Source organism: Vanessa atalanta, chromosome 7 (genome assembly GCF_905147765.1).
Source record: "Vanessa atalanta chromosome 7, ilVanAtal1.2, whole genome shotgun sequence".
NCBI lineage: Eukaryota > Metazoa > Arthropoda > Insecta > Lepidoptera > Nymphalidae > Vanessa > Vanessa atalanta.
The window spans coordinates 5,128,511-5,141,079 of NC_061877.1; the positions used below are offsets into that span (position 1 = coordinate 5,128,511).

General features: G+C 28.7%; 1 protein-coding gene across 8 annotated transcripts in view; it reads right to left on the reverse strand.

Moving 5' to 3' along the window:
* Nucleotides 1-12,569, reverse strand: part of LOC125065490 (poly(rC)-binding protein 3) — a 191,582-nt gene that overhangs the window by 22,200 nt on the left and 156,813 nt on the right. For 7 of the 8 annotated variants that reach the window (XM_047673129.1, XM_047673127.1, XM_047673121.1 and 4 more), the window contains one exon: nucleotides 2,559-2,591. The exons of the other annotated variant lie outside the window; for it this stretch is intronic. The gene's annotated coding sequence lies outside the window, so the exon portion shown is untranslated. The remainder of the gene's footprint in view (nucleotides 1-2,558; nucleotides 2,592-12,569) is intronic. 8 annotated transcript variants of the gene reach the window in all.

A 12,569-nucleotide genomic window follows, 5' to 3' on the forward strand; every position in this document is an offset into this window, starting at 1 on the left:
AACGACTAATTTAATTATCGTTACCCTGGTTTAAATTTAAGCTTGTCATCACAATATTATTAAATTAACTCATGGTATTCTTAAGGAAATCACTGCAAATCAAAACAAGAGTTAGGTAGTGATGTCTCTGGAGGGTTTAGTTAACAAAGTCAGAATATGTAGATTGTTGGAGGACCCGTTTATTAACAATAACCACTTTAATTACTTGTGACTGACTCTATTAGATAACGGGTTGTAATAAGAACAATATATTATATATAGATACGTATTTATATACATATTTAATGAATGGAAGTTAATTATATGCGTATAAGTTAATTTACATAAACAATAAAGAATCGACTAAAAATGTTTTATAAAATTAGAAATTGTCCTTTGGAATTCGAATATATAACTCTGAGCATATATTATTTCTATTTTATTCGATACAATATAATCACATTTATTTGTGATTCATTGTTTAATTTTTATTAGGAAACTAGTGTATTTAACTAGATGCCGTATCAAATCGTTTTTAAGGTTTTCATGGAGTAATATTTCGCTCTCAATAATACTGGTTCCTCATCGCATCGTAAAATTTACTCAATAAAATTATTATGACGATCTCAACAATAACTGTATAGGAATACGGAGTTTGTACGGGTGGTAGCTTTGCGTTTAATTAATTTTTGAGTATTTTGCATTGATTTTACTTATTGAAATGTTTCATATCATTAATGTATAATCTTTAAATTCATTTCTTTTAGTGTTTATTTACTTAACGTATGTTTTTTTCTGCATATTCTTAGCTAATATTGCGTTAAACGTAAAAATAATATCCAAAATTGAGTTTTCTATTTAGTTGAATGTAGAAGCATTTTTAGTTAAGTATGGCTTATTGTAATAAAAGGGTAAGGAATTTTTTTTTTTTTTTTAAATATTATTGCGATATATGGTGTATTTCTTAATAGAAGACAACGATTTTTTTTTCAAATATTACGATAAAACTTTATCATTCAATTATTTCAGCATACAGAATTACTTACCATATAAGTATTTGTATACATATTTTATATTAAAATATACGTAATTTTCTCACTTAAATTATATGGACTAACTTGTTATTTTAAACTTTAACTAAAATAACGGTTCCTTGTTTCAAATAAAGTTCGTAAGTATAAAGTGAAACTTATGAAGTCAAGAAAATAGTTATTTTATATTTATTGCTTCGAAATTTGAGTTATCTTATCTGTAAGCCAATAATATTATAGTAATAATATTTCATATTCGATAATCCTCTTATTGGATTAATACAGAACAAGTGGAATTACCCATTATTGGACAAAACTGAGTTAGTACCTATCCACTTAAACCTATTGAATATCAGATACTTAAGTATATATTATATGGATATTAGTCGTAATCATTATGTAGGTATAATAATGAGACGGACAAAACCGAAAGAGAACCTAAATCTCTAAAGAAATTATTTAAACAATACACACAAGATTAGTGAACATCGTCGTAGATAATTAATTCTAGGATTAAACTCGTCCTCAAAAATAATTTTGGTCACGTTGCGTATTCAGCGGTCTACTGTGTCCACATCGTGATGACATATGATAAATTTATACAGAATGAATTGCCGTCGCCGTGCCAGAACAGCCGGGCATCGGCCATACAAAAGGTTATTATTGTTGGTGACTCTCAATTTAACATTGGAGCGAAACGGAATCAATTAGTTTGCGTACCCTTTTGAATTTTTCAGGTTTCATCAGAATAGAGGGATTAGAAAGTAGAAAATTTTAAAATTATTCCTTTATCGGAACTTGGTTACGATACTGCAGTATTAATTTCAATCGTTTTTTCAAATTTGGTTGATGTTTTAGTAAACATACCTATTATGACTCAGAGGTATGTTTAAAGTTTATTTAGTTCATTAAAATACAAGAATAAAAAATATGTATATATTATTTCGCATTACATTGGATATATTCGTTAAGCAATAACACTAAGCCTCAAAATAACAACATTTTTTTTTAAATTGATTTTAATTTGTTTATACCTTCTTATTTTAAAAAGGTATATAATAGCTGTATACATACAAGGTAAAGATAATTAAAAAGGAAAGTAATTTATAATATAATATTTTATGAATAATAGTGTAAGAATTTAATACAACGAAAGTTATGTGGGATTTTGTTGAAAACATTGTAGTCATATGATAGCGGTCAAATAAACTGACAACGTATTACTCATAGCGAAATTTCCATATTTCACGTGAAGCTTCTAATGCAACCTGTCGTAAGGGTTTAAATTATGAATTGTTATTTCAAGTTATCATTTAAACGTAAATTATTTCAGTAAATAATAACTATCACAAAAGCAATAAATACTATATATGTTAACCAAAACTTTGACATAAAGTTTTAACGAGTTTTTTTGTATAAATTCCTTTGTTATAGGTAATTGTTTATAATAATATATTAACACCATTCAAAACTAGTGATTGGTTTTATCATTTTTAAAATTGTAAATAATTATTTTAACATTTATTAAAAAAAAAAATTGATACTTACATTTAAATCCCGCTCGTTTGATCCCGTTCAAAACTAAAACAATATAATATCGTCGTTAAAAATACATTCTATTCTTTGAATATATAAATTATCTAAAGGTATATCTTATTTTAGAGGGTTTAGCAAACAATGATAATTGTATATTCTACAATTTTTCTTTTCTTTAATATTATAATATATTCCGATTTCTTGTTACATTTATGGACGTTAAATTTTGTAACAAATTAAATCGCATATATTTTGGAAAAACAAAACATTATATTTCTGATACTTTTTTTTTGTTATACCTATGCTACAGTTTTACTTTAGTAATTGTGACAGGCATGTAAAAATCGTCCTGATCTATGATTATTTCCTCCAATTATATTACACCTTGACGACCTCCGTGGTCGAGTAGTGTGTACACCGGTTTTCATGGGTACGCCATTCCGAGGTCTCGGGTTCGATTCCCGGCCTAATCGATGTAGAAAAAGTTCATTAGTTTTCTATGTTGTCTTGGGTCTGGGTATTTGTGGTACCGTCGTTACTTCTGATTTTACATTACACAAGTGCTTTACCTACTTATTATGAAATTTAACTTGTCTAATATAATTAATGAGTAAAGTTTTAGCTTGTCTACATATTATACTCGTACCTATGTAGCAATTCTACTTAATATAATGTTTATTGATTAGTCAAATATTTTCAAATTAAAAAATTACGTTGGGTTAGATTAATTGTTATATTTTGAAAGTCATCGCATAAAGCAACATACTGATTTTTAAGATATTATTAATTTGCATATTTTGATAACATAGTATGTGGGATTTTTTGAGGTATAATATCTTTCATTTCTTTTACACGGGAAAGGGATATAATATCATAAGTCCAATCCGCGGAATTCTTAAAATGCTATTGATATATAAAAATCGTGGACTTAAATTGAATTTTTATCTGAACTGTAGAAGAATGAGATGGTAATCTATAATTAAGAAAGCATTAATACAATAGGCGTCATCTTTCTTCAGAACTCTAAGTAATTTAACTTAATAATCCACTAGCATAGCTCACTTCTCAATTTAAATAAACGGATTTTATATCTTTCATTGTGCCGTTTTAAAGCGGATCTATAAGAATATGACAATGTCATAATTATATAATAAATATATTTTATCATAATTACGTGTTTCTTTCATTACAAATTAAAATTAAATAATCAATGACGAGAATGATAAATTCATTGTTGGCCTTAAATACTTTATTTTTATCGATCTCTATAAATCTTAAAAAAATAATATGCAATCGTGATAGTAATGAAAGTACTATTTATCTAACCAAACAAATAAAATGAAAAGTGAAGCTTACTAACGATGCTCCATCTATTTAGGCAATCTTTGACCATACATATAGTGATGTATGAAAAACAAAAATGCATATACTTATAGTAATTAAGCTTAACAAATGTAAGGTCGCTTTGACCGGGGAGAAAAAAAAAAACGAATTAAATATGTATAAATAAAAATAATCACGAATGTACGAAATGATGTGGATGTTTTTAATAAGTTAAATATATATTGAATGATCTGTAACAAAAATGATAGGAAAAATAATACTATTATTAAAAAAAAAAAACATTTTTTCAATTTATAACTTAAATTTTCTAAGCGAATAATTCAAATGAAAACACTTATTATTATTGCGGTATCCTTTATTATTATTTATTTATATACATTCCGTAATAATCATACTTGGCTCTTAATGCGATTATCGTACACCGGAACTTCGACGCCATTATACTTCGCTTACTTAATTACACACTAGATAATATGTTCTATAGGACAGCATTCTATTGTTTCACCGCAGGAATCCATGTGAGCAGCTAGAGTTGCATAGAGCTATCGCATTCCCGTCCGTGTTTACTGCGGAACCTATCTCAGATATTCCAAATAACATGATTGCTTGTACTAAATCTATCTATCAAACTAACTCGATAATCTACATGCGTAATTGTTTATTTATATACCTACAAGTATCTTATGTGAATTACATGAATCTATGTTAAACTGAAATTCTGGCGTTGATGAAATAAGTTCTGTTTGTATGTATTGAAAATTTAAAATTTAATTGGTATCACGTGTTTAACAAATACGCAAATCATGTTAGATTTTTAAACTTAAAATTTTGGATTTATAATAAACTTTTTGATTTAAATCTATATACCTTTCTGTTTTTTATTATATCGTTGATTTGAGATGTTTAGTACAAGTTTTCAAATTTGTAAAGCAGAATTTATTTTTAAATCACAAGCAATGTCGGTAAATTGTTTCCCATGGTTAACGTTTACATTATTAGTAACAATGTATGTACTGTTTAAACAAATGAGTCGTTGCCTATTAATTATTTCTGGAACAGTCCTAGCCAACACAATATATGCTAGAACCTATATGCAGTCAATTCCTAAGCGGAAACCAATCAAGCGCTTGAATCGCTCGAGGATGTTTAAGTGGGTATATTATTCATTGGTTTCTCGGCCAAATCGCAAACCCTGCTATGTCAAGGAAAGGTTCGACGGTATGCGATTTGTTTGTTTTTGTTTCATTTGCTACGAGCGTTATTTCATTTTGTTGTATTTCCAATTGATCTGCGGCGAATTGTGTAATATGAAAAAATGTTCTTCAAAATTCCTTAAGGAATAATTAAAAAATATATATATTAGTAATAACGTAATTAATCACTGATAAGCTATATGTAGAGGACTCTTAAATACTAAAAAACAAGATTTAACATGAAAAAGAATGAAAAATGTGTTAACGAAATATTTTTACAGTTTATGCACTATAGGGGTATAGGTTTTCGCTGATCGTAAAAAGAGCCTTATTATGGAGTTCCACTCCGTAATGAGTCAAGAGTCATGAAACAGTATTGCAAAATTTTATCGTTTTTTCTATAGAGTGTCAAGTACGAAATCTACGAAGCTATATATATAAAATGACATAAAAATTATACATTGTTTCAATTAAAATACATCAATAAAATAGTGGGTGTATGATGTGTGGCAACAATAAGGTAAGTCTGTACCTAAATATCAATGTTTAGGTTAACTTTTAATGTCAAAGCTATGACGTTTTTCTAACAGATTTAATATTATTTAAAGAGAATTCAAAGAATGTATTTTTTTATTTACTATAGAAAATACTTTTCCAGGCAAGATAAATAAAACATATTAATTTTTAAATGACATCACAGGAAGTCAATTGTTTCGCTCAAAATTTGATTGCAAAATAAAATAAAAAAGGGTTGTTTAATGGGTTATACGTTAGTTGAGTCCACGACTTCGCCCGTTTTTTATTATTATTTCTAAACTATAGTTTTCAATTCTCATTTCAGAATTTAGTCCTTTGTCATATAAAGTACTTTGTATTTTTAATAACAATATGTTACTATGTAGGTTTATAGTTTTCTTTAATTTTTAACCATTATTTGAACATTGTTGTTTATGGCTCGATTTCATAAGTGTTCCAGTCTAATTATTTCCTAAGACACTTAAGAGTTAACATTGTAAATTATTTAGAGTAAAACTAAAATTAGATTTACAAAATAAAATAAAATGTACTTACGATTAAATTTCCGTAACTAACTATCATATTTGCTGAACGATATTGTAATGATTTCATGAACAATCCTTAAAATTATATTGTAAATCAACGTTAAATTAATACGCAAATAATATTTACGTGTAAATATGACAGAAATTTAATTGATAAAGTTAACAATATGTTTTTTAAATTTTTTTTACTATATTGCAACTTTTAATTGCTTCGGCTGACTTGTCATGACATTCCCTGCTTACGTCTAATACCCTCTAAATAACTTATATTCGCTAAAACGGATGCAGCAAAAGTTTGTGGAGCAGTACCGGATTTTAGTAAAATTCGAATGATAACAATTTAACAACGAGATATGAGTTACGTTATTTTTATTAATTGTTAATAACTACAATTATATTTAAAAATAAATATTGACGTATAAAGTGTTTTATCATTGATTGTAAAATAAACAAATTTAAAAGTGGAAATAATTATAAGAGTAAGCAAAAGTATCCATGAATGTAACTGTTTTGATACTGTAAGATATTTTAATTGGAGCCAATATTGATATTGTAGAGATCTGGAATGTTCAGCGCTTAATTGAGAACGCGTAGAGGCTTATTACAACGACTTTTGAATATTCATTTAATGTCTATCTTTTCAGCTCCAAGTACAGTGGTAGTAATCATTTTAGATTTGAATTATGTTTTGTTTCAGTTATAATTAGGTAATAGGCATATATTAGATCATGCTTGAAAATCAAAGTACTCTATATTATTTTCACTTTAATCAAGTAAACATTAGCAACTTAATATTAATGGTTATGTATATTGAGGAATAAAACATAAGGTCATTATAATGTTAACAATTAATCTTTTTACAATATTGTAACGCGCATAAATTATCTAAATTTCTATAGTTTATTTTTATTTATTTCAATTTGTACAATATTGCCGAAATGGTTCAATGAATAGGACACGTGGACCTTATGCATAAGCCGCGAGTTCAAATCCATTTTCGTTTGCATCATTTGTGTTTATAATTTAATTCATCTTGTGCTTGGCGGTGAGAGAAAACATTGTCAGGGAACTCGCATGTCGGATCAAATTCGGTCACTTGTATAATATATTAAGTCTCCGAACTCGCACAGAAGCTGTAGTATGTTCTAAATATTTTCAAAAACAGATCTATCTTTGCCCAGCACGGACGCGGTGGACAGTGGACGGACAGTGGGCACGGACTGTTATTAAACTTTACATAACCTTTATAATATTATGCCAATGGGGTACGTGGAAAATAATTTATATAAAAACTGTTTTAATATAATTTGCGAGGTTGTGTAATAATAAAATAAACTACAAAAATTTAATATAAAACAATTTGCCTTGAATTCTTTGAACCTTGAAAACGTGATAAGCTTAGAAGTATTTTCATTAAAATATTTGATACAAATAAAGTGCTAATATATTTTTTAAATTAAGATCAATTATGTAATTTTGATGTCACAACAATTATCTTCTGTAGAATAAACTTATATATTGATAGAAGTTATAAAAGGGTTCAATATAAGCTTACAGAAGTAGTAAGAAGTAATCTTATCGCACGCTGCAATATATTTATGAGTGTGTAATAATAAGAAAGAGCTTACGCTGTGGTATAAAACTTGCATAACGAATAATTACCCTAATGTAAGTTTGCATGTATGTATACAAGAGAACTTGACTTTAGATTCTCATAGATCTTGATTCAACCCTGACTCAGGCCAATAAAAAAAATAAAATAATTCTTTCGAGAGCAGTGACATGAAATTTATACTATATATATAATTAATACTCCGTGGTTGATTCCGTAGCTGAACTCTCACCGGTCGTGTTGGAGTACCGGGCTATCGGATTATGAGAGGGGTAATAGAGGGTACACGTATGTTCGTAACACTTGATCACTATTATATATCCCGCCCAGTTAGCTATTCTCAGTTGACAATGGTCGCTGTGATCCAAATCGTACAGGAAGGCAATCTTGATATTATAATATTACAAGAGAACAGTATAGTTAGATATACTAACTATATCAGTTCATATTATGTACGTTTATACATCGTTATATTATAGATGTTTTATGAAATAATATTTAGGCTACTGTTGATACGCTTGCTTTTATTACAGTTTTCGGGGTATAGCTGCGTTTGAACTCGTATAATGAATACCATTAACAAAAAAATTTTTCGGCTCTCACGTCACCCACCAATTCTGATGGGGTAGCTTTTAAACCAGAACCACTTGGCTCAAGTGAAAGGAAAATAAATATATTATAAAAATTTGTATTATATTGTTTTAAATATTTTATATACTTTATTGTATAGGATTATAAAAATATTTTTCATTACTTTTGTCATCAACAACAAACCATGATTTTCCATAACACAAGTGCTTTGGCTACTTACATTGGGATCAGAGTAATGTATGTGATTTTGTCCACTATTTATATTTATTAATATTTATTTATTATGTTCCTGTTGTTTATTTTATTATTCATTATAAGTTTATTCAATCTTATCAAGGAAATATCTACACTGCAGTTGAGATTTGTTTCCGTTTTGTGTTACCTTATTCGTATAAAGTTTCTAGGGTGTGAGGCTATTAGGTAGGCTATTTGTAAAGTTAATAAGGTGTAAGCTCTATTCCAAATTTCATCAGGTCATTGGTTTTAGTGTTAAAGAGTAACAAAAATTCGTACATCCATTGCAAACTTTCGTGTTTATTATATATGATACTAATAAAAGTAAGTTTTTAAAACGATATTTTTAAGTGGTTATTTCATCTCAATTTGTCCCGTAATAGTCGTGTATTAATTTTACAATTTTTCCGGTTATTTTTTTATTTCTTTTACGAGATATACCTTAGACATTCTGACAATTGTAATAGGTAGAATGTGTAATTGGGCTACCTGGTGTTAAGTTCCCATAGACATCAGCGTTGTAAGAAATGTTAACCATTCCTTACATTGCTAATGCAACACTAACCTTGGGAACTAGGAAGTTACGTCCCTTGTGCCTTTAATTACACTGGCTCACTCACTCTACAGACCGGAACATAAAAATACTAAGTAATACAGTTAAGCGGTAGAATAAGTAGTAATGGTCTGAGAAAGAATGAGTTATGAATAGGCGTTCGTTTCTTTACTAAAATTCCGCAGATATTTTTAACTTTGCCGCTTCATAAATTTAAATCATTTGTAAAAAAATAATTAAAAAAAGCATGTTATTCAATACAAGATGATAAAAAAACGCGGAGCTAATATTGTTGACTTCCAGACAGGATATAACTTTTACATATATAATTGTATTTAACTAACATAACTTTGTATGTTGGAAAAGAGTATCTACCGAATTTCTTGCTGTTTCTTCTCGGTAAATACATTCCAAAACGGTGGAGCTTCACTTAATTTTGTGAAATTGAAAGAAAAAGTGCTTGTAAAAGCTTACTCGATTAAAGTATATTTAGATTTTTTGGTAGTACCCAAACTTGCACGTAAACTCTACAACCTTTTTTTTAGTGCTTATACGTATACATATTATATAAAGACAGGGAGTTAGGAAGAGATAATACCTATGAATCTACAGATTCAACTATAATTTTACCAGATAGTAGAAAGATCCCGAATTTTCTAGAAATTCAACATATTTCCCCTGTGTCGTCTTAACATTGTACTGCAAGTAATCCGATTTTATAATAACCGTAAGTTGGTCAAATGATATTAACGTAAAGATATAACCGGTATTCATTTCTGATTCCAAGGTACCTTTATTTATAACAATGTGGCATATTCGTTTTGTGATCTGTTATGTTTTTATGGTTTAAACTATTAACTTGGTCAAGACATACCTAAAATGTTTTTATGATAAGAATTAAAAGAGTTTAATGCAAGTAATAGTTTGAGATACTGTATATATACTACCACCAAGTTATACATACAGTATAACTTGGTGGTAGGGCTTTGTGCAAGGTATAGGTACCACCCACTCATCAAATATTCTACCGCCAAACAGCAGTACATAGTATTGTCGTGTTCCGGGATGAAGGGTGAGTGAGCCAGTGTAACTACAGGCACAAGGGGCGAAACATCTTAGTTCCCAAGGTTGGTGGCGCATTGGTGATGTAAGGAATGGTTAATATTTCTTACAACGCCTATGTCTAATGGGGCGGTCGTGACCACTTACCTTCAGGTGGCCCATTTGCTCGTCCACTTACCGACATCATAAAAAAAATATGTTGTATTCCTATATTGTTTTACTTGGTTATAGGGCCACTGAGTACCATTCACTCATCAGATATTCTACTGCCAAACAGTAGTACTGAGTATTGTGATGTGGCGGTGTTACCACCGCCTTGACGATAAGTGGTTACCCACTTATCATCAGGTTACCCAGTTGCTCGACCACCTACCTATATAACAAAAAAAAAATTATGTCCGTAAAATTAAATCATTGTGATAGGCTGATTAATTTTAATACTCTTCTATTTTAGCAATAGAGTCAAAAGATTAAACATTAAATAGATGAAGTGTAATGCAAACATGAATTGCATACTTTCACTTCCGTAAGTATTGCAAACAACATATAAAGTTTTTCTTAAACTAAAAAATCAGTAGAATATATATAAATTGGTAATTTATCATAATTAACATATAACTACACTCGCTATCAATTAAACCAATTTCACTTCTTTTTACCTATTATGCTAGCTGTATCAACTCCATAGTATTAAGTCCATACGTCTTAAATTAATATTTATCAATTAGAGGCGGTTAAACAATTTCTTTTGTAATTTTTACATTCTCAAAACTACGAGTTAACTTCTAAGGCAGTATGCGAATTATGTATGAAGTCTGTAACTTTGCCAAATTTTTTCGCAATAATGTACAACCCGCAACGAACGTAAAAGAAATTGAAAGAATTTAATTTTTCTTGAACAAAAAAAAACAAAAACAAAAAACTTTTATGGTATGCGTTTGGGGAGGTTTGATTTTATTTATAAGCATTTGTATTTTTTATGATTTATGTTTTATAATTATATGGTACTAAAAGAGTTCTTTTAGTTTTATTCACTTTTCTTTATTATTATATTTAAAAATGTCACGTAATTAAAAACCGCATGAAATTTATCATATTTATGTTTTTAATAAACACATAATTACTTTTAAGAAGTAATTGTACATATTCTGGCTTTGACGTCGAGTAATTTCAAATGCGTGAAGCTAAAATTAGTGTGGGATAGCTTTAATTCCATCCGTAGTAATGGTCCGGAAAAGAAATGAGCCGACATCCCTGCCAAAATTAAATGAGACTGATTTACAACGTACGTAAAACCTGAGACTGAATCTTATTAACATTACTTTTTATAATACCAAGAACAGTTACTTGCAACAATGTAGGCAAAAGTTTAATTAAAAGATGTGTTAACTGGCATTATTATATATTTTCTTGGTAGTAGGACCCACTCATCAAATATTCTACCGCCAAAACAGCAGTTCTCAGTATTGTTGCATTCCGGTTTGAAGGGTGAGTGCCAGGGTAACTAAAGGCATAAGGGACATAACATCTTGGTTTCCAAGGTTGGTGGCGTATTGGCGACATTTCTTACAGTGCCATTGTCTATGGGCGATGGTGATCATTTTCTATCATATGGCCCATTTGCTTGTCCGCCAACTTATATAATAAAAGAAAAAATATATTAAACTGGGTAAGGGAAGATATTAATTTGTGTAAATATAAGGTTTCACATTAACCAATTTTTAACGTGGATCATTAATGTTGTAATTTACTTTAAAAATGATACCCTTGTCGATTAATATGGGCGTTCTACAATTATTTTGTTATTTATTCCCGTTTTTCGAATAAGATTTTTTTTAAATATATCCATTAAGAAAGTAGGGCATTTTGTTTGACTACAACATACCCTTTATATGATCAAACCCCTTTTTCTTAACGAACAAATATAATTTTAATAATCACCATTTAAATACGAATATGATTTCGAAATGTTTTATATATTTAAATGACTCGGATTTAAATGACAAAATAAACTATTCATCAACGACGGAGAGACGTTAACTGAACTATTAGTTTTCAACAGAGTTCATTTTGTACTCAATCACGATACAACGGTTGAATGGTTGTTAATGAAACTTTGAATAGCAAGTTTACTAGCAATCGATTGATTAACGCTTCATTTTAGTATTTTAATATACGTGAACTATTTAGAAATATTTTATATAATATATTTTAGTAGTAATGTCTACTTTTATCCATATAAGTAGGTATATACTCGATTATTAGGTTATCGGATGACATTGATTAAAACGCTCATGTAATATAGATATTATTATAATTAAATTAATTAATTATTTATTTAAAAGTAATAAATTCTAAAACCGACCCAAAGGT